Raw genomic sequence first — 23104 nt, 5'->3', positions numbered from 1 at the left:
CCCTTGCTTGCTAGCAGAGATTTGTTGCAGTTGTAAACAGCTTGAACTGGCTTTGAATCCAGAGTTCATGCTTCTTTGCTCTTCTCAACCTCCAAAATGTCTGCCCAAGAGCATGAGAGGAGTGCATCTTCTCTTCCTCTGTGGCTTCCTTGTGGGTTGTTCAGTCTTGCTCTCTCCTCTATCCCTGCTCCCTAATTTCCTTAACAAATTGCCAAGAAAAAGTCATGTACTCCTACTTCGGCTTCTAAGTGCCTGACTGCTGTGATCGTAGGTGATTGCTCTAAGGCAGGACAAGCCCAGAGTGCTCTGGGAGGGTAGCCATAGTCTCTGTTATATATCTGATTAAAGTACTTCAGCATCTTGGCAGCAAAGCAGCAAAACAAGAGAGTGCAAGGGAAGCAGCTGAACATAAAGGCACAGTTCTCTCCTGTGTGACTTGACAAGACTTAGCTTCAGCTCTGGGCAGTAGCAAAGACCAGCTTCCCACAGACTGGGATGGACGGCTGCATCAAAAATGCTCGTCATCTAGATCATCTCCTGCTTGGTACTAGCAGGTGTACTTGGCTCATCTCATGGGGTGTCCTCAGGACAGACTAGAGGTGGCTGCAGTAACCTTGTATGCCAAATGGCCCTTCCCACCTGCTGGTTGGGGTCTTGTCTTCCTTGCTTCTAGGAAGAGTCCAAAGACTTGATTTGTGGGTTGTGAATTATATCATCTCTGGCAAAATTCCTGATGGATAGCAGATGTACACTGATACAAATCTTGACCACTATGATATAAATCAGAAACAGAGCTGTAAAGGAATGGACACAGCAAGGATGAAGCACTGAAGAGTTACAAGTGACTAAAAACCTGTCAGAATTAAAACATTAATGCAGTGATAACTTATGTTTGATAAATTTGGACTGAATCATATTTGGGGTCAGAGGGTGATTGGAGCTTAATAATGGAAGCACGATATGAGGCCAAGTTGGCTGAGTTGGTGGGAAACGCCACAGGGTATCTGTGTCCTAGTCTCAGTCCTGCTGTTAACTTGCTGTGAGATCTTGGGCAAGTTATTTCTCTTCCATACTTCTTTTTTCATCTATAAAACACTGAAGATTGAATTTACCTCCTATGTGAAGCTCAGTGAGATCTTATGAATATCAGATGCTATATATTAATGCTACTGTTCTGGAGACTCCCAGTGTTGCCCCTATTTCAATGTGGGATTTTTGGATTGGGAGGAATTTAAGTGAGAAAATACTAATCTCTGTTTTATTTTTCCTCTTCTCTCTCTCTCTCTCTCTCTCTTCAATTCAATATATATATTTAGCTTTAACTTCAGAATGTGGAAATAAACAGAAGGAAGAAAAACAAGCAGAAATCCTGGGAAATCAAGACTTTCCAGCCAGTTCTGAAATTACCTCCTTGTTGTCTACCTTCAGTAGCACTGACAAGGTAATAAAATCAGAGGACTGGTCACAACATGCAGTAGTGACGTGGTAAAGCTGAGTATGATTTCCAGTGGTATAACTGTTCCCAGCTGCACATCGTGCAGCAAGAATGGTGACCATTCCTCCTGATGAAACCACTTCTTGAAATGAAACAATTTTCTAAGGCATCAGCACTACAGCAGAAATGGCCTCTGGAGTCAGAGATATGGAGCTCTGGTATGTCGAAGAAATCAAGGGAGATTCTGAGAATTAACAGGAAGACATCCATGGACTTCATTGACTCCAAAAGTTTCCACATGTTTTATTACCTTGGCAACATACTGTGCCACCAGGGACAAGACATAAAAATCCTACCAGGGCTGTCTGACAGAGAGGTTTATTACTTCAGCTAGGCTGTAATCAGAATAGAAAAGGCTAAACATTAAAAAAAAAAAAAAAAAAAAAAAAAAAAAAAAAGAGAGAGAGAGAGAGAGAAAAGAGGTAGGGCAAGGAAAAGGGAAAAAAACAAAGCTAATGCACTGGAAGAGAAGACAATTCTGGAGAGTTATGGAGTGCTTTTACCTCTTCTTATTTGATCAGAACTTGTACTTGTTTGTCTTATGTAATTACACTAATTATTTCTCTGCAAAATTATCACCTGAGTTTTGAAGCTTACTTGGGCATAGCAGGCCACACAAATCATCACACAACAGGCTGCATACAGACCTTCCTCATATGCTCCAGGAGCTGTGCCACTGTGGTGCTATGAGTTAGGACTGTCAGGCTCCTTGTGTTTCGTGTTGCCATTTCTGATCTTCTTCCACCTGCAGAGCTTTCCTGCTGACACTGACATCATCAAGTGCTGGCAAATGTCTAGAAGAAACCATAAAGGTTCAAAGCCTCTGAACACACAGATTTCATGACTAGTATAATGTTGGATTCATAGTAATTTTTCTTCATCTTTGGGTCAAAATGATAAATTACTTTTGGGAATAATATGCATTTTTAATTTTTTTTCACTCTTCGCCAGTTTCAGACAGATGGTGACATTTTCCTTCATTATACTTCTAATTTTTCTAAAGAATTGACTACCCCAGTAGAAAGTCAAACCAATTACAGTGGGCTTGGGGGTGCAATTTTTTCTCTCAAAAGAACATACCTGAAATCTCCTGACATATTGTTTATTTAGAAGAAATATGTATATGAATGAAGTGCCTATGCTTTTAACTGTATCAAAACAGCATTATCATTACAAAAGAGATTCCCCACAGAAGAAAGAGATTTTTTTTTAAAGCAAATGTTCTTTGAGCAATGATGCTAGTGATATATTAGCAAAGAGTGGATTTGCAGGGATTTTAAACTCAGATAGACCCTCAAGGTTTTGAACTCAATGGCTATATTTTTTCTCTTCATACCTAATCCATTTGATTCCTCCTGGAAATAGTAAAAACAATGACAATTTTTAGCAATAAGCTGGCAGAATAATCCCTTTCCCCAGCCACTCCTCTCTCACCCCCTTCCCCCTCCCCCCCCCCCCCACCCAAATGTGAACCAATGTAGCTGCAGGAAAGAATAGTAGTAGCCATCTCTGTACCAGCTGTGGGTTTGAGATTGCAAGTGGAAAATGACTTGGTGTGTGAGCTTTGTCTACTCTGCACTTGAAAATGTGGGTACTTCATGAGGAGGACACCCTTACTTGTGTGAGAGATGTTGGTCAGGCAAGGGTCACACTTAGGGCCTGGGATGTGCTGGACATCCCCGGTGCTGGTGAAAACCACAGCATGGAGGTGTATGAAGAGATACCTGAGGGGACAGAGTCTGCCAGAGACACAGGATAAACTTAAACTTAGGCCCTGAGGCTTGCAGATCAATGCCTCATCAACTCACCTAGGGTTGCCTGGGCTGTCACTTGTCATCTGAGGTTTGGATAGCATTAGCTCCTTACTACAATATTTTTGCTGTAACTCTAATTATTATGTGCAAGAACTAGGCAGTGCCAGAGTTCTTGCTTACTACATAATCCTTAAATCACTGGAATGCCATGATATCAAATGACACTTGTTCAACATTCAATTCAGTAATCTGTTACCCCACCCAGTACCCTGCTACCCCATTACCACGTTGTTGTGTATTTTTATCTGTACGGCTTTCTTGCCCTTGTAGCCATACCTGTCTTAATTATGTCATGCAATCGCCATCAGAGAAGTTACAGCTTAAATTATTATTTGATTAATATTATTATGGCGTCCGCACTATTGTCTGTTTTTAGTTTATTAGGGGCAATGTCTGTGTCTAACTTAGTCAAATACTGCAAAAATATTGAGAATCTCAATGGATATGACATATCGGCTTGTTATCACCATTTCCGCCTTAATGGTATCTTCCATTGAAAACAAACCTAATCTAATCTCTGATACATTTTCCCCATTACAGTGGCTGCAGTGACACCAGAAGAGTGTTGGAGAAACAGATGAATTCCCTAAGCAGAAATCTGGCTTTTTTCACCAGTTCTTGGGCTGATGCCTGGCATTTCTTCTGGTTCATTTGCCTCAAAAGAAAAGTCAGGACAGAAGCTGAGAAATGTTCTGCCACTAAGAAAGTGCTCAGGGGTGGATTTGGGGTAAGTAATTTAAGACTTGAACCAGAAGCCATTGAATAGGATGGTAATATAATTTAAAACAAACAAATAAATAAATAGGTCACTTGACTGCTATTGAAGAGGAGTTCTGTGTGACAGCACTGGGGCTTTGTTTCAATTGGTGTTATCCTACCTTGACAGGTAATTTTAAGGAATGTACTTTAAGTTTCTTTGGAACAACTTCTCTTCTGTAATCTAGATGAATATCATGGATATCCAAAGTACATAAATAATGTGATAGAGGAGAGGGGCAGGCACGTGGTGTCTTGGTGTCCTTAAGGGTGTTCACCTGAACAGATGCCTTTTGCTTCAGGATAGTTCTGTCAGTCACAGAAAAGTTGCAGGTATTTTAGCAAAATCGGTTAACTAAAGACAGGATCCTTTTACCCCTGGTGTCAGCAAATGAACTAGTTTTCGCAGATCCAATTTCAATATGACTCCCTTTTCACTCCAGACACATCATTTGGGGCATTTATTACAAGTTTCAGTCAGCATAGGTTCTGATGAGTCTTTGGTACAGGAGCCCTGGAGATGTCTGTTAGAGATGATTTTATTCATGACACTAACCATGTCCCAGACTATATAGTGTGTACATGTTATAACACAGTTCACAGATGGAATTTTGCAGTATCAATAAATGCCTTGTTTTGATAGTTTGACCTGATGGATTAAGCCATAAGTATGACAAGTCTCAAAAATTCACTATCAGCATTGAAAAGATTTCTGTAATCAGAAAGCACACCTGGAAAAAAATGTGCTGAAGTATTGAGAGAACAAATTCTTTGCTACCAGGTCTTTTATGGCAATACCAGTGTTTAGGAAGGGATGTTTGAAAGGAAGATACTCCACCGCCACAAGTCTGCAGCACTGTTTTGTGTCACCATGGCAGATAAATTGATGTAGGCTAATGAAATATTTGCCTGCCTTTAATTGCTAAACGCTGGAACGAGGATCTATGAGCCGTGTGAATTGAGGAGAGTTAGATAACGCTGTGGGAGCAGGAGGTGTTTGCAGGACAGAGATGCCATCTAGTGGAAACGACTATGGCATCTCTCTGCGGGAGGAGACGGTGCTGGCACCGCACAATATTGCGGGCAGTTGCCGTCCCCTTTGCTCTGCAGTCGGGAGCTGCAGAGGGCTATACCCCAGTGCCATACACATCCTTGGGAAGGGGACATACAGGGACACTGGATTAGGAACCCAAATGGCAAAGCATTCAATGCGGAGGGGGAAAAATAGTGCTTTTCTTCACTCCTGCACTTGGTGCAGCTGCTGACAGCTGTATCTTACACCAGTCATACACATTGTGCTCGAAACCTGGAGCGGGGAGGGGAATCCTCTTGTCACAAGTCCCAGGGAAGTCCAGCCTCAGATACAAGACATCATTCTCACCCTCCCTCTCTCATTTTATCCCTCTGGGCCAAGCACATTTAACAGAAGAAAACAAAAGGGTGTCCACCTCAGAGCAGCCCATTTCCTCTGGAAAGGCAGTAGACAGTGAATGTCTAAAGCATGAAATGGATGGAAACGTGGAGATGCTCAAGGTGGCTGGGAACCCAAAGTGATGTGGAGAGAAGGAGTGGGCAGGAGGGGGGAAGGAGAGCTGTTTTTCAGCCTTGACTTAGATCTCAGTGTGGTACTATCTCCTTTTCTTTTCTTTTCTTTTCTTTTCTTTTCTTTTCTTTTCTTTTCTTTTCTTTTCTTTTCTTTTCTTTTCTTTTCTTTTCTTTTCTTTTCTTTTCTTTTCTTTTCTTTTCTTTTCTTTTCTTCTCTTCTCTTCTCTTCTCTTCTCTTCTCTTCTCTTCTCTTCTCTTCTCTTCTCTTTTCTTCTCGTCTCGTCTCGTCTCGTCTCGTCTCGTCTCGTCTCTTCTCGTCTCCTTTTCTTTTCTTTTCTTTTCTTTTCTTTTCTTTTCTTTTCTTTTCTTTTCTTTTCTTTTCTTTTCTTTTCTTTTCTTTTCTTTTCTTTTCTTTTCTTTTCTTTTCTTTTCTTTTCTTTTCTTTTCTTTTCTTTTCTTTTCTTTTCTTTTCTTTCCTTTCCTTTCCTTTCCTTTCCTTTCCTTTCCTTTCCTTTCCTTTCCTTTCCTTTCCTTTCCTTTCCTTTCCTTTCCTTTCCTTTCCTTTCCTTTCCTTTCCTTTCCTTTCCTTTCCTTTCCTTTCCTTTCCTTTCCTTTCCTTTCCTTTCCTTTCCTTTCCTTTCCTTTCCTTTCCTTTCCTTTCCTTTCCTTTCCTTTCCTTTCCTCGTCTCGTCTCGTCTCTCCTCTCCTCTCCTCTCCTCTCCTCTCCTCTCCTCTCCTCTCCTCTCCTCTCCTCTCCTCTCCTCTCCTCTCCTCTCCTCTCCTCTCCTCTCCTCTCCTCTCCTCTCCTCTCCTCTCCTCTCCTCTCCTCTCCTCTCCTCTCCTCTCCTCTCCTCTCCTCTCTTTCTTAAGTGAAACACATTAACAGCTGATGAATTGATGCCTGCAAGACCATACTAAGCCCCAGAGAATTAACTGAACACAGGCGATATAGCTCCTCATTGTTTTGCACTGGTCCAGATGCAGAAGGGAATATATCCAAGGGGTAGCAGAGGTGTTGGAGGGGTCAGGTGAGAGAGCAGGACCCACTAGGGTGGCTCTAGTCTAGGTCTTTGCTAGAGCAAATTGCCCTGCAGTTCAGTTGTTCACTCAGCAATTCCCACTCCAAATAGCTCTCTAGGAAGCTGCTTCATCATCTGCAGTTTAGAAAACAAACAAACAAACAAACAAACAAACAGATTTGCTCTAAATTACTTATAGGAACCTTACTGGGACCTGGGAGACCTGAAATGTGAGAGCTGGTCTTGAGGACAGGACTCCATGTGATTCTTAATCCTTGAAAAGGGACAATGTTTGCTTCCTACACTGAAAGGCTATGGCAAGAGTCATTGCACCAGTGGTCATGAGGGCTTTGAAGATCCAGAGCACTATGTATATATCTAGCCATTTTTCTTGATCTACAACTGTGAATGAAGGGATTATAACATCCCTAAAAATTCTTGATGAAATCAGATGTCTGGAGAACAGAATGTGAGTTGCTAGCTCCTGAGATCACTTTGCAGATGTATAATTTAAAAATGAAAAATGTCGCTCACACGTTCAGCCAGTTCCATTTTTCCTTCCTTTTCCCTGTTGCTGTTCTTCTCTCATCTATAAATAGCTACTTGAGTGCCTGGTCCCAAAGCAGTGCTAGAGCAGCTTTTCTTATTATCATCACAGCCTGATCATTTTGTCCGCCAGAAGATTAAATGTGCTGACTTGAGTTGCTGAAAAACCTGGATATGGGGAAACTAGCCTGGCTCTGCTATTTTATGCAGGAGGGAGTTAACCAGGCTCCTTGTGCTGTAGCTAGGGGTCCCATGACACATCCTTTTTGAGGCCATTACAACAGAAACTGGCCATTTCAGCAGGACTCTGTCTTCTTGCACGCTGTAGGGAGGGTCTTGATACTAAAACCAGGGTTATAGATCCCATCTGTTGGAATAAAAAATTAAAAACATTGAAGACATTTTATGTCTATAAGATGGCTATTTGTTCTTGTTGTTGTTGTTACAGAACCAAGTCCTTATATTCTCAGGGTGACAAACTGTCTCATTTTCTCTGCAGTTGAATATATGGTGCTGCCCAACTCATTGGAGTGCCTTCTGTTCTAAAGATATTTTGCAAAAGTCATCCTTTGCTGTTTATACCAGAACAGTCCTAGCACTGTAAAGCCACAGCTCCTAAGGCAAGTGGATTGCTGACCCATTGGCTCAGTAAAGAGTGTTGGTGTTAAATATGGTGCTCCAAATCTCTGCTAAACATAAATTAAATACCTCATTGCAAGATGATGGTTGCGGCCAAAGGTCACCTCCCATATTGAGCCTATGTTATCAATGGTACAAGCAAAACTCCAGAAACCATCTGTACCACAAAATAACATGTGTTGGATATGGGTTGTCAGCAACTGGCTTCCCATGTCTGTCTTCACAGGAGTTGGCACAGAAGAATTGTTTAAGTATTAGTGTGAGGGAGACTGAAAAGTATTAAGGACACTAAGCACTGTTCTTCTAAGCAAGCCTTCTGCATTAGTGGTGAAAATTTTTTGTCCCATTAACTCAAGCAAACAAGTCACTGTCAACACCAGTTGAAAAAGTACTTGGGAGATATTCAAAGCCAGAGTAAGTGAGGGATTTCTAACACTGACATCCTTGTCAGTAGCAGGTAGTTTTCCAAGAACAGATAGACCTATGTGGATTTTTTTTAGTTCTCAGTTAACAGTATTGTTTTGCTCAGTGCCTGCTGCAGTTCACTCTGCAGTAATCTCCTTCTGTGTGAGTATTATTTATACTTCTTTCTTTGCCTGGACAGAAGAAACTGCTTCTCCCAGGTTAATTTTATTTTATTTTATTTTATTTTATTTTATTTTATTTTATTTTATTTTATTTTATTTTGTTTTGTTTTATTTTATTTATTTTATTTTATTTTATTTTATTTATTTTATTTTATTTTATTTTATTTTATTTTATTTTATTTTATATTTTATTTTATTTTATTTTATTTTATTTTATTTTATTTTATTTTATTTTATTTTATTTTATTTTATTTTATTTTATTTTATTTTATTTTATTTTATTTTAATTTTGTTATATTTTATTTATTTTATTTTATATTTTATTTTATTTCAATAGTAAATCTTTTCTTTATTCCTTCTGTAGATTTTCTTCTGGTCTTTCTTCTCTCTCTGCTGAAAGTGAATCAATGCTTGTCTTGGTCATAAACTTGCCAGATGTTTTACAGGTCATTTATTTAAGAACTGATCATTAGCACTTTGTATGCAGAGGGGAATATATAAACAGGCAAAAAGAAATGATGTTGGCTTTTTTATTCTCATCTTTGAAAACTCTAGAGCAAAAATTTTTTACTGAAAAAAAAAAAAAAAAGGAAAAGAAAAAAAGATCTTTATTAATAAAACAGCTGTATAGCCAAAATGTTCTGCAACCTAAGTCATGTGTATATATAATGTATAACTCAGTGCAAGGTCTGCTATGAGCCGTTGCTTTGAACTCTCAGCAAAAGACCCTAAGAGCAAACTAGTAGTAATAGTAATACCCATAAGACACTGGAAAACTCTGTCAAAACAGACTATGTTGAACAAAAAGCTGCACATGGATGCTGAAATTTTCAGGAAGCTGGGAGGGTTCAGCATCACGTGTTTTGCTGCTGCTGTCCATGATAAAGCCAACAGACTAATGTTTTTCACTAACTAGTATCCCCTCCATTCTCATACCCATTACTGATTAGCTAAGACTTGTTTTCCAGTCATTTCCATGGCTTACATAAACTTCAAGACCTACCCAATCCTTTTCTCAGTCTCAGAGCTCATTCTTATAAGTTGGCTTTGAAACTTTATCCTAGAGGTAAACAGTGCTATCCAAGCACTCTGGGTAAACTGTCTTAAATTACTGCTTTTGCTTTGATATAAGTAACCTTTTCTCTCTGACAAGAACTCTGTCAGTGATTCCAACAGCAGTTCAGATCCTGTCAAGCCTGGAGCAGTAAGCAAAGCAGCAGCTGGGTGGTTTACATAATATTTTTATTCTCAGTCTTCTTCAAGTACATAAATACACTGAGAAGAGAGCACAGTCAATTGATCTTATTTATCAGGTAGAAAAGCAATTTGTAATGAGCAGGGAATTCAGGGGGAGGAGGAATATGAGACTATTGAAAATGGTTGTAAGTTTTACTTCACTTGAGTCAGGTTTGATAAGAGCGTTATCAGAGTACTGTTGATAAATGCCACTGGCTTCAAAGTCATGTTCTGTTTCCTGCAACTAAGAAATGGAAGTTATATTTTTAAATCTGAACAATGTTGTCTGCATACAGATGTGTGGCTGATGGAGTCTGTTGATTCTTTACTTACCCCATCTGGTTAGCCCTTACTGTCCTAGTCAGTTGCAGTACAACTGCACAGGTATAATTCAGTATGGAAAGAAACAGTGTTAGTTCCTCATCTGTGGTATGGCAATTTTTCGAGCCTCTATTTCATATAGCTGTGTACAAAGTCATGGAACTGCATCAACATGTGCTGGCATTGTGTAGGACAGCTTCTGGGCCATATTCTGACCTCTGTCATACTGCAATGAGAAATAAGTATACTGGGACATGCAAATGGTCCTGTTGATACTTCTGTGTTTTTTCTGGTCACTGCAGAGTGTATTTGTGCATAGAAGATATACATTATATGCATGCCCTTGTGCCTGTGTAGTTCTTCCATAATAAATTCTTAAGAATGGATGCAAAGAATACCCTTATCCTCCAGCTACAGGTCAGTGCAGAAGGAGGGAGTATTTGTGGAAATGATGGGTTCTTCTGCCTCTAGATGATTTGACTAAAAAGGTAAGAGAAAAAGGTCATTAAACAAAATACGAATCTTTCAACTCCACAAGATTACACAGACTTTTGTGCTTCCTATAGAAAGAGAAATCAGTGGCTTGCTTTTAGAATAAAAATAATAGAAATACTTCATCTGTTTGACCACTACCAAGCAAGCAGAGCAGAGGGGGATATTGGGAGGTCCAGATGCCACTTTCCTTTCCCTGTTCTGCATACCATGTGTCATTTCAGGTAGTGTTTACTATGACAGAAATGGAATAGCAGTGCTTTAAGACCCTCTTCTCACCAGAAATCCTCAGGAACCTCAGCCCTGTAGCTTCTAAACAGGAATTTCTCTAGATCATACCCAGTAGCTGAAGTTCTTAATAAAACCTCACCTCTGTATGTATATCTGTATGATGAATTATAAACATTTCATGATAAAATATGCCACCCTTTTTCTTATTGCATAGAAGTCTGCTCCTGGTAAGAACAGCAGACTCCCAGTTTTGTTGTTGCTTTTTCCAAATTCTAGTAAACCAATGGAAATTTAAGCTGCGAACTGTACATCCAACAGCACAGCAGATCCAGGTGATTAATTATTCTGTTGGTGCTAGATAATGAGGAGGGACAGCTGTTTTAAATACAATATAGCTATTACAGCATGTCTGGCCAGCTAGCCAGATTTGCAAATCTCAGAGGGAAATACATTGGAAGCTGCTAAGGTGAGTTGGGTATAGCTCTGTCTATACTTACCTATAATGAACTGTCAAATAGTCTGTGTGCTACAGCATATAAAATTCATTTCCCTTTACAACAGCCTGCTAGCCAGAATTTAATCTTTAATTGGAAGGTAATTATAAATCATTATAATTGTAAGGAAATTATACTAGAAGTTCAGGCTACACATGAAAACAATCCCTTTGAATCCACCTTGAGTGTCACTCCTACTACATACTTATGTCTTCTCACAACCCCTTCTACAATATCAAATCTGTCTGGTGTATTTTATTTAGATTACTGGCCATGTTCTTTTTATAGATGCTGGATTGCTACTAATAAACTACTAATAAAAAATTTTTGAGCAAACTTGCTCTGTGTAGAACCATACATGCCATGGTTCCATACATGGATCATGGATCCGTAAGTGAAGATGAGTAAGTCTTGATTTACCAGGGCAGCTTGAAACTAATCATGTTCTGTGTTTGGTGAATTCACTTTGCCCAGTTTATTTTGACATAAAGTAGGCATCTGACTCTACCAACCAGAGGGGAGGTAACTATGCCTCAATAGAAACGGTTCCCTGAGGAACAGAGCAATGACGAATATGAGTCAGGAGCTGTCTTGCAGCATAGTGCCCAAACCTTCCCTTTGCAATAATGCATGATACCCCTTCATGTACTTTGGTTTCTTAGAAAGCAGTAGCTGCTCAATGTGACTTTGATCTCTGTGGTTAACCAGACACAAGTGTAAACCTTTCTAAACCCAGCACCCTGCTTCCCAATCACATATATTTATTTTTTTCTTTCTCCCATGGGTTGGTAGTGCTCTGGGCATTGGAAGACAAAAGAAAGATTAAACTGGGTCAAGCCCTTTTTTCAGCATTGCATGTGATTTATTTGACCACAGCACCTGTGAAGACATGCCTACCTCTTCACTAGACCAAGCCCTTAGTGTGGGAATTTAGAGAGAATACTTGATTCTCTTTGTTTAGACAACTGTGACCAGATGGATGTCTAATGCTTGCATCTTAAAAACATGGGCCTTTGCTGTATGACATATTTCAGTTAGCTGTACAGCTTTTTAACACAGACTGAAAATACATGGATATTCAGGGGATTATAACACTTGTTTGCAAACCTAGAGCAAATCTATCAGAGCTTTCATCCAAACATCTATGGGTTTAGCATCAATTACTTCAGAAGTAATGAATAAGCAGCAAATAAAAGACAGCCCCATTACATAGACAGAAATAATCTTTTGGCAATACAAGTGGATTTGGGAGTAGTACCATAAATATGCTGGACCAGATCATTAGATTAGAGATGGTTCTTTACAGAACAATGCAGAAGGTTGAATATTGAATGGTCTTGTTTACAGTCTTCCTTCCAGAAGCTTATGACTCATTTTGGAGGGAAATAGATTAATCTTAGAGCAACAAGAAACAGAATGTTGAATTACTAACAGTGCCTGTTTCACCTTAGGTAAAGATATTTTGTAATTCAGAGATGGGGATTAGCACAGGGATTAGCATTCTTTTAAGAGGTATAATCAGGTGTGGTTTATTTATTTTCTTTTACTATGAATCATCAGCTATGTCTTTCTCCTTCTCCATTTAGATCACTAAATTAGGTGGAGTGGGTTTCCCCCTGGAGTTCTCTGTCCACATTGCCTCTGGAAAGAGCCCAGGTCACCAATTTACGCTGTTAGAAGGATATTTTAGGTACCATAAATCTCAGCATGATATGGACTGAGAGGAGAAATTATTAGCTTTTGTTGCTTACACTCTGTTAGGATGCAGATACATCTAAATGATCCACCTTTTCAAAATGTCCCTCCTGTCTGTGCTCTATTCTGTAAATGAAGACTTGATGATTAGCACCAATGCAAACTAGGTGTATGTTGTGTTGAATTCTACTTTTTAGTCTCATTTCCTGGCATGTGAACACATAGGTGAGCTCTAAAACAAATGATACCATAAAAAGAAGCGGATGCTTCAGAAATGATGGCCTTAATCTTTATTTGTTCTCTACTTCTACTGTTTCCAGATAGCTAAATTGGAATTTCTCAAGTGTCTTGAAATCCTGAAAACACATGCTGCAGTCACATTGTTTCATTTAAATTTTCACATAATCTTTAGATTTCTGTTACTTATCTTCCTGTCTGTTAGTTATATCTGATAGCTTCAACCAGCTGTCCCCAGTGCTGGCAAATATACTAAATAAGTTATATGCCTTATTTTAGCAAGCTCCCTTGTTTGTAGCTTATGTACCTCATGCAAAATACTTTGTTATGGTCCTAATACTGTGAGATTTAATCAGGAGTTGGTCTAAGAAGGGTTGTAGCATGGATGGAGCAGCACATGCTGGGAAGGACAGCCAGAATTTCTAAATTCTTTACTCCTGATTTATATCACATTGGACAAGCTCCTTAATAAAAGGCACAATGTGTTAATTTTAGGGGTCAGCCTGCCATCAGACTGCTCTTTGGAAGGAACATTTGGGCTTTTGCTTGAGAAACAGTGAGCTTATCATCAGGATCTTAGTGTCCTGAGGTTTGTATTTGTCCACCCTTGCTTTTCAGATCCAGGATTTGGGTCAGGAGCTTTTAGTGTCTGCATCTTTACCTTCATCTGTAGAGTAGAATAAGTAGGATATAGGAATCTGTTTCTTTCCAGGTGAATGTGAGATGGAATACAAATCTATCTCATTTCTGGAATTTGTTCAACAAGAAAGTGAAACTGAAATGTGTGTTTAAGGAGAAACCACTGTGAATATAGAAGCAGCAGAAGAAGGAAGGTAATAACTGAGGGTGTACACATACAACTTGCCAGAACCATGCCCCTAGTCTCTATTTCAGTGGTCCCAAAGCCCTGCTTGCGTTCTTCCGTTCTCAGGACAGGAGATCCTAAGAAATCAAGTGAGTTCACACAACCCCTGCATTGGTGTATGAGGTTAGTATTTTCCACCATTTGTAAAGTCGACAAGATTTCAAAGGTGTTCTGGTTGTTTAAGTACCTAGAAGTTCAGACATTCATTTTCTCTTATACATTCCCTGAACACTTTCATCTACAAAATATGATAAAAATGTAACATCTCAATGCCCTCTGTTTCCAATTATGTGGAAAAAAGCATAACTCTTAGGGAGAAACTTCAACATTTCATTCCTGGACATAATGTGAATCTACAATTGAGTGAAAATGAAAATTAAAGACAGTTTTTTTTTTCTTTTTCAACTGGTTGTAATAATCATTCATCTATGAAAGTACCATTCAACACTAAGTTACTGTAAAAGTTATCTGGTAATGAAAACTTTATTTCTTTATATGTGTATTTTTTAATATCTGAGATAGTTGACTGTCATAAGAAGTCTCACTTTGGAGTAAATGTAATATTCATATTAATTTCTAAATATATATATATATCTTAAAAATGCTATTTGACTTTTAAATCAATATGTTATTTTGCAGGAGCACAGCCTCACGGCCTTACTGATTAATCCAGATTTGCCCACTTGTTAAAAGCAACATTTAAAATAATTAAATAGCTTACTGTTTCTCCATTTTTTTTTCCAATGTATTATTTGCACTTCTTTAAACAATGAAGATTAAGTGGAAACCTTAAGTAATAAGTATTATTCATTGTCCCTCTGTCTAAAGCTGAAATTATCACCCTGAGTTTTCACTCTCCAGGCTGTGATTTAGCAAGTCATTTAAGTATGTTGCTAACAACATACTTTAAAAATATGCACTAAATTATTAGTTTATTTAAATTATTATATCCTCACTAACTCTGGGCTCCATGTGGGAGGGACTATTGAAGAATTCTAACAAGTTCTCATCAAAGAAAATTACAAACTTATTCTAATTTCAATTTATATATAAATAATGGTAGAAGAATAAGGAAAGTGAGGTTGATCCTTCACCACCTAGGAAAATCACAAATTCTTCATCATTCAGACGCAATTTTTCTAAAACCATTGGCTGGCTATAAGTTTTGATGAAATTGTGACATGCAGCCCAGATAAAAGGGGTGAGAAAAAACTGAAAAGTATTACTTGAGAATTTTTAGTGTGTGTGTGGGGGGGGGAAGTGACAAAAACTCTCAACAGGTGTTCAGTCCATTAAAAAAAAAAAGCACTTAATAAATGCTTAAATCAGGGAAGGGAGCTTCCCTATTGATGAGAAATTTTTTGCTAAATTCAGTAACATAAATTCAGCATAGCAGTGGGAGTCCACTGAGCAGTAGAACAAACACTTTGTCTAGTATGCAGACAGTAAACAGAAACACCTCTGAAGACATGACCCTAGTCAATCTTGTCCCCCTCCTAATATCATTAATCTGTTCCTTACTGATTTGGGGAAATACAAGCATTTGTTAAAGAGATTGACATATTCATTCATCAGAACATGCAACTGCCAGACATGCTCTGGGATAAATCTGATTCACTGAACATCCAGAAGATGGCATAGACGTTGCAAGCCTCATGCAGGGAAGCCTTTAAATGCTGTTACATAGGGGGAAAAATAACTCCACCTAGCTTACCTTGTATGCAGCAAGGCTACCTCAGCAAATACTGGTTTCCAGAGAATAGAGACAAAGTTCTAATAACCAGTTTGTGAGGAAAGGTGTAAGGACCTTGACCAGCAGAGTTATGGGCAGTGACAGGGAGAGGGTGTAGCTTCTTGCAAAGTCTGGAGCCTACAGTCAGCAAGGGGCATCAAATTGCCTGGGTTGGCTGCAAGATGCAGAAGGGGCTACAGCAAAGTTTAAGGTGCCTGTAAATAAAGCACAGAGGTAGGAGGGTCTGCTTGCCTATCTATAGCTTCACAAGGGAAAGGCTTTGAAAAGGAAGGGTATTTCTTTGGATGTTATTAAGATGCTATGAATGTGGATTATGTTTTAATAATGGGTATTATAAAATTAACTTGGATATTATTGAGTGTGTTGCTACTATTCCTCTTGAGTTGGCAAGGACATGGAACAGGTATATATTTTTACCTTTTCTAGTCTCTGATATTCAGCAAAGTAAAAAAAAAAAATAAATAAAAATCAAAAATCTGAGTGACTCCTGTGGTATTTTTATAAATGTAGAACTAGCATAGAGGCAGAATTATCTATTGCCTATAGATAGACAAAGATAATCTTTGACTAAAAGAACATACAGAATGATAGTAATTATACACAGTAGATTACTGATAACATAATACTGCAGACTGTGACTTGTCACACTTTTGCTGTGCTGTTCAAAATGTAGGAAAACATGGGTCACACATCAAAATTGAAAGCAGTGTTGTTGACAGCTTACAGACAAGAAAGACACTGATGAATCCTAAGACATCCCAAAGTCCTGAAAAGGTCTTGCTTTCTGCCATTGCAGGGTCTGTTCTCACACCAGAAGGACATTCATACTGTGAATGGGGTGGGAAAGTGTTGGAATTAAAAAAAAAAAAAATCTGTAGGAAAATTCTGCTTGTTCTAACATGGTCCATTGAGTGGCTCTTGCACATGTAAGAAACATTTCTTTAATAGAACCATCCTGGGGAAAGATATCTGTGAAGACATGACAAGAGGCAATTGTTTTGAAAATTACAACAATTATTAATATGACTAAATTTAACCCCCCCCTTTTTTTTTTTTTTTGAAAACCGTGTTAAGAATTAATCTGAATCATCAGGGAAAAGGTGCAATTTTGTCAACTCTTCCATGCATCATTCTTTGTATTGGATCAGGACTGGACACCCACCTCTGTAGTCCTCAGGTTGAGACATGACTCAGAAACCTTGAAAGAAAGCAAAGATGGAGCTTTCACTTCTCTGAGTAGTAACTGAGACTTCTGTCTCTCATGCTTTTTATGTACAAACATAAGTGTAGCTCCCTGTTTTGTGTAAGAATGGGAGAAATAAGTAAATGAGACATGGGTTAGTAAGTAAGAGACTGGACTACAAAACTGGAAAACTGCTTTCTGCTTTGATACCAGTGGCTGTATAGGAGCACAGACCAGTCACCCAGAGCTGGAGTCATACAGCAAGACAAGTACAGCAAACTTAAGGTTTTCCCAAAGACCCTTTGGGAAGAGTCCATTTCCTTCCCAATGTAATTTGGGAAATTGAAGACCACTCTTAGAAAAACTGTCATTTCTTACATAAATACTCCCGTGCTACTTCAAGATCTTGAGAAGTCTTGACAGCTCTGTGTACTTATCCCATGGCTAAGCTCTGTTGGCATTCACAAGTGGGCTGTTTCCCTGCTCATCTCACTTGTGAATTCCTTGATCCCACAGGCCTTCCTACTGCACCCCTCTCATACTGGGCTCCAGCTAGTATGTGGCTGCCAAGAAGGAACTCCTTTTGTAGCCAATAGCTCAAGGTCACCCACAATGAAACATTTCATTTGCGATGGTCCACTGGAAAATTGGAAAACACTAGGAAATTTAAACTTTCGCCACAGAAATAATGTTGTTGTCAGAAAATTACCAACCAGTTTTCCTGACGAATGATAAAGGTGCTTAGACCTCAATCTTTGTTATGACCTGTAGCACTTTCTGTGGTAAATAATTAAAAATACTGCTTGGTGGAAGAGAAGCCACTATGTTTAAAGTGAAAACTATAGTTTCTGTGAAGAATAAAAAAGAAAAAAACAGACATCATTCCCCCCTCTCCCCCCAAGCTTTTTAGTAGCATATCTCCTGTTCTGAAATATGATTTCAGAATATGAAAATATGATTTCCTTTTTTTTTTATTTTTTTTTTATTTTATCCAGAATTTTTATGTATAAAAGTTTCCTCAGTACATTATCTTGGAGCTAGTATTAAATTGAAGGCCAATAAATTAAAGAAGTATTTATGAAACAAAGCTTAATTAATGGCCACATCCCAGCAAATCACAGAATGTCTTCCAAGTAAATATATCTGGCCTTATAAAAGTCTTGGGATGAGATATAGCATTCCTTGGCACATTCTGGCTTAGACCAATTTTTGTGTATTTTCTTTGGTGTGTAAAGCTTGATTAACTGAGAGGAGCATGGATCCTCTCAAAAAAGGTCTTTACAACCTTTTTTCTCTAATATCTGTTGGTTGACTTGTTATATTAAAGATTCAACTAAGTGTCACTTTAGAGCTCTCCTTAATCATGCCTTCAGACAAACTATAGATAAACTACACATATGCAAAATATCTCCATGAAGACATTCAAATAGTTCTGACACGAGCATGGTAGAAGTCTTACAGATTCAAGACAAGAATAACTGTATTTGCTCTGCTTTTTTGACAACAAGTGTACAACTGATTTGCTATAACATGAAGGACAATTGGAAATAACCTTGTGAAGAACCAGGTCTGAAGCACAGTCACAATATCTGTGTAGCGGGGCCTGTCTGGCTATGCCTTTGAAAAAAGGAATGAGGGTATATGAGTTAGAAAAAGAAGCAGTGAGGAAAAATGTAGAGGTAAGTTCTTCCACAGCCTCTGAAAGAAGTTATCGAAGTGCTAAATGTCAGCAAAATGATTTCAGCACCACCGCTAGTACATTTACCACTGAATTGTACAAGCTGAAAGCTTTGGTTTCTTCAATGACCAGAACACACAGAGAAATAAATGGGAATACAGGTCAGCAAGATTTATTTCAGACAGGGGGTTGGCTGTCTATCTGAGGACAAGTTTGAGAATCAGAAGTTCCTGGGGCCAGTCACAATTCCTTCTGTGTTCTGGCTGTGTGAGGGGACATGACACCAACAAGGAACTTGGGCAGGTTTGGTTGCCCAGCCTTTAACTGTCTATTGCCACACTGGCCGTTGGAGCTGTGAGGGTAAATTTGCTGAAGCTTATACAGTACTTTATGCAGCAAATAATTATCACTGCTATCCAGTAGTTTTGTGGAAATGAAAATAACCATGTCAACAGTTAGCTGTTTTGTAACTGAACATTTTTTGCTGAGTTCTTATGCCTCAGTGCTCAGTTAGTTAATCACAAATCACCAGTAGATTTATTTTTTAATGTTATAAAAGTACTTAGTTTTGGCTTTCTGCCTCTCTGTAGACTACAGATTTCTGTCTGAAATGACACCTCAATTCATTTGCTTCCTGAGACACTTTTTTGCGCTTGTATTTTAATTTCCCCATTGCTTGTAAGACTCACCAGTAAGCACTCTATCCAAAAAGTTTGACACTGATTTCTCCTCAGACTCAGGATCTGAATTTTAACTTTTTTGGAATTTAAACACAACCTCTTCCTCAATCAGTCTTCAAGATTAAAATACTGACTATTAACTCAATGCAGAGTTTTAAAATGCATGCATTATTCCAATCACGTAACACAGATATGGCTTGATACATTTTAAACTTTGGCAAAGCATAAGAATTTTATGTTTAATGCTTGCCAAAATGCTGCATATACTCATCTGATTGAAAGCTGGATGCTGTTTGTCCTTTGAAGTCATTTATTGTTATAAATCAAACCACTGACTCTTGGTTTCTAAACAAAGAAGGAATCACTGATATTCAGCCATTTCCAGTGTAATGGTTGGAATAGCCGGATGATGACCCTGGGAGCCTGTGTATATAGGTTAAGAGTTGGATACTATAGAAGGCAGGCAGCTGAACAAATGGGACTGCAACCTCAAAGGGCAGCAAGCAAGAGAAAGCACAGAGATTGCCCCAGGAGTAGTTCAGAAAGGTAATTCTCTTAGAAAAATGGTCATGGTGGTAAAGGACTAGTCAGGGGGTGCCATCACCCATACTGGCATTTTAGATCAGCTCAGGAGGGTGCTGCTGAAGGCAGTTGTTTTCTCTACTTTTACAGGAGTCTTATGGCACTTGCTCCATGGGCCCACACTAAGGCTAGTTTGAAGTTTAGCTCCCTGACAGTATGGGTAGAGATAGCCAGGTCCATTGCATGGACAATTTAATGCTCTTTATCTGCTCCTGTTTGGCCTTTCTGCTTGTGCAGCCTACTCTGGTGCAATTCCGGGTACACGAAGGATAGAAAGTTCAACCAAAATAAGTCCTTCACTGTCCAGCTGAGGCCTTTTGTGGACTTCCCTTTCCCATAACACACTGTCCCTTCTTAATTTCTGCTTGCTGCTGATGTGAGCAACCTGGCCTGGTGGTGCCCATGCAGTCCTGTGCATGGGTCTATGACTCAGTGTTGGAGCTGCACCCTGCCACCCACTGTGTGTAGCCTCTGACCTAGCCACTTGGGCCTCTGCTAGGAAAAGCAAACCTGCTTTGAGCATGTATTTATTAATACAGTCTTTTGGCTCCCATGAAACACATCTAAATGTGTAGCTCTCATTCCACTTTGACTTGAAGTCTTTGCTGGAAGTAAAAGACTCAGACCTGCAAAACTGACAAAGCTACCCTTAAAATCTTGCTTATGGCAAAAGGAAAGCATACTTTATGTAGAAATAAAATCACAAATTTATTGAAGGCCTAAGAAACTAATCATTACTAGTCCATATTTAATTGTTACAGAAAGAGATACTCAATACAGCTTATAGCCTGTGACTAGCAAAGGCAGTACTGTCATACAGGACTACAGAAGAGTCAGGTGAGCTCAGAGTCTCTTGAAAGTGCTCAGCACTATCCATGCTAAAAGGTGGGGAAGGAAAAAATCTCCAGTGGTAGTGGATACATGGCCATCTTTCTCTCATGCAACAATGAGAATAAGCAGGATATGTTAATTCACTGGCATGACAAGGTGTTTTTTTTTTTTTTTTTTTTTTTTTTAACAGAGAGAAAATAAAGGGCTTTTGAAGATTATTGGAGCAGCTTGCTAACACCAGGGGAAGAAGGGCTTCAAGCGTCTCTCTTTAAACCCTGCTAGCTTTTCTCATACAAAGATCACTGCGAGTACACAGGGTTTGTGCAGGGCAGCCTCAAGTCTTTAGAGACAGCACAGAGAAATAGCAATAGAGATAGAATAGGTCAGTTGAAAGGGACCTTCAAAGATCATCGAATCCAATTGCCTAACCATTTCAGGGCTAACCTAAAGTTTAAGCATGTTATTGAGGTTATTGTCCAAATGCCTCTTGAACATTGACAGACATGGGGCATCAACCACCTTGCTAGGAAGCTTGTTCCAGTGCTTCCTAATGCACTCACAGGAAAGAAATATTTCCCCCTCACAATAAAGGTATGTTATCTAATGTCCAGTCTGAGCCTCCCCTGGTGCAGCTGTGTGCCATTCCCACGTATCCTGTCATTAGTGACCAGGGAGCAAAGACTAGCACCTCCCTCTCTACTTCACCTTCTCAGGGACTTGCTCAAGTTTAATGCTGAATCAATATTTCAACTGGTTGAAAGTCTACAGCTCTTCTTGGAACTTTTTTTTTTTTTTTTTTTTCTACAGGAAGCTCCTTTGGCTGGACTGGGTTGACTCACTGATCCCTGAATGCAATTGTGCTTATTTGCAGTCAAAGAATGTAAAAATCACCAGTCAAGAGGGCACAATATGAATGATCATTCATATTGAGTGAGTTACACTAAAATAGAACAGAACCTGTATTAAATTCAGCTTCCTTGGGGGAAAACTAAAAGAGAGGGCTGTGAGATGAAGCTATGGACTACAGGGGCCAGAGGAGGATTCCTTGGTAGGAAATACAGATGAACAGGCCCAGAAATTAATGATTCCCTTCAGAAGAAAAGTCATGAAAATCATACTATTAAGAAGGAACTGACAGAAACTAAAAGGAGGCTCCTGAGTACAGAAGTACTTCTGATTGTCATTCAGGAGTAAAAAGTAATAAGCACAACATGTCACAAATCAAGGTGATTTGACATTTTTGATATCAATGCCTATTTTGATACAGACAGAATTTAGATTAAGATGCAATGGACTTAGGGTCTGTTAAAATGTATTAGAATGGAAGACGGATTATGTTTCTAAAGGCAAAATAGACTGTACTTTGTTGGTGCCATATATAACTATATATACAGTTATAAATACAGAAACTCACCCCTTAGAATGGATGGTAGAAGAGGTAGCAGATGTCTGTCTCACTAAGTTTATTTTTAACCTGTCAATGATGTTTTTTACTTCATGAATTATTGTACTTTCTTATCATGCGAGAACACTGTTCTGTTTTTATTTTTATTTTATTTTTTCCAGTTTACATGATATATCAGGCCTGGCTGAAAAACTTTACTGTACCTATACGGTAAATTATTAGTGCCAGGCTTCTAACAATCAGCTTGTGTGCTCAGGTATGGTACAAGTGTAGTCAGGCCCTTAGAGGGTTCTTCCTTCACACTCCTCTTTGGCAATTGCACACTGAGAAAGGGCAAATAGCTTGCAATCACAAACTGAATTTAAGAATACTTTAAAAACTCCAGTACAGTCACATTAAGGAAAGCTTACGGAGAGTACACAAGTGTAACCTGAAAGAAGAAATCTCCCAAAGCAGTACTGTAGACTGCAGGGAACTTTAGCTGTCTATAAAATAGATGGTAAGTGGAAGAGAAAAAGCTCCAAATCTGTGAAAATGGCCAGTCAAACCACCCAGGTGACTTTACCTGGGACCCCTCTGGTCCTGCCTTAGGCAGGAAAATAGAAAAGCCAGGCAACTTTATGCAGCCATCACTAAAATGTCTTGTTTCATTAGTTACCTTGGACCTTGTCAAAGAGCACCAAGTTCCACAGCCTGGGGATAGCATCTCCTGAGGAAAGAACATTGGGCTCTTTTAAGGTTTGCTGGCCTGTGCTTTTACTCTGAGGATCAAACAGCTGCTGATGATCCTGAGTAGCATCCACTTCATGAAATGTAACTGAAATTTTTATTTTATTGGGTCTGCACATGGCACCTGAAATTTCTTCATATTGCCTTGGCATAGAATGTGTGTAGAGTATCCATATCTTGAGATATGGCAGGTTGGAAGGAGCCCAGCTGCAGCTTCTGTCCAATACTCCTTCTTTGGAGATAGATGACTATTACTGTGAGCAGAGGGAAAAACCATCTTTACTACCCAGA

This window comes from Aythya ferina (assembly GCF_964211825.1).
Source record: "Aythya ferina genome assembly, chromosome: 1".
In the NCBI taxonomy this organism is placed as follows: Eukaryota; Metazoa; Chordata; class Aves; order Anseriformes; family Anatidae; genus Aythya; species Aythya ferina.
This window is presented reverse-complemented; position numbering follows the sequence as displayed.